Source organism: Physeter macrocephalus, chromosome 4 (genome assembly GCF_002837175.3).
Source record: "Physeter macrocephalus isolate SW-GA chromosome 4, ASM283717v5, whole genome shotgun sequence".
NCBI lineage: Eukaryota > Metazoa > Chordata > Mammalia > Artiodactyla > Physeteridae > Physeter > Physeter macrocephalus.
In genome coordinates, this window is record NC_041217.1 from 41427155 (window position 1) to 41428333 (window position 1179).

Genomic DNA, 1179 nt, shown 5'->3' on the forward strand with positions numbered 1-1179 from the left:
TCTACGTCTGCATCTTTATTCTTGTCCTGCCCCAAGGTTCATCAGAACCATTTTTTTCTTTTTTTAGACTCCATATATATGTGCTAGCATACGATATTTGTTTTTCTCTTTCTGACTTACTTCAGACTGTATGACAGATCTAGGTACATCCACCTCACTACAAATAACTCAATTTCGTTTCTTTTTATGGCTGAGTAACATTCCATTGTATATATGTGCCACAGTTTCTTTATCCATTCATCTGTCAATGGACACTTAGGTTGCTTCCATGTCCCGGCTATTGTAAATAGTGTTGCATTGAACATAGTGGTACATGACTCCTTTTGAATTATGGTTTTCTCAGGGTATATGCCCAGTAGTGGGATTGCTGGGTCATATGGTAGTTCTATTTTTAGTTTTTTAAGTAACCTCCATACTGTTCTCCATAGTGGCTGTATCAATGTACATTTCCACTAACAGTGCAATAGGGGTCCCTTTTCTCCACACCCTCTCCAGCATCTATTGTTTGTAGATTTTTTCATGATGGCCATTCTGACTCGTGTGAGGTGATAACTCATTGTAGTTTTGATGTGTGTTTCTCTAATGATTAGTGACATTGAGCATCCATTCATGTGTTTGTTGGCAATCTATATCTTCTTTGGAGAAATGTCTATTTAGACCTTATGGCATTTTTGGATTGGGTGGTTTGCTTTTTTGATATTGAGCTGCATGAGCTGTTTGTATATTTTGAGGATTAATGCTTTGTCTGTTGCTGCATTTGCAAATATTTTCTCCCATTCTGAGGGTTGTCTTTTTGTGTTGTTTATGGTATTTATGTATGGTATCTAGGTAGTTTTTGATTTCCTCTTTGATTTCCTCAGTGACCCCTTGGTTATTTAGTAGCATATTGTTTAGCCACCATGTGTTTGTGTTTTTTACAGGTTTTTTTCCTGTAATTGATATCTAGTCTCATAGCATTGTGGTCAGGAAATATACTTGATACGATTTCAAATTTCTTAAATTTACCAAGGTTTGATTTGCAACCCAAGATATGATCTATCCTGGAGAATGTTCCATGAGCACTTGAGAAGAAAGTGTATTCTGTTGTTTTTGGATGGAATGTCCTATAAATATCAATTAAGTCCATCTTGTTTAATGTATCATTTAAAGCTTGTGTTTCCTTATTTATTTTCATTTTGG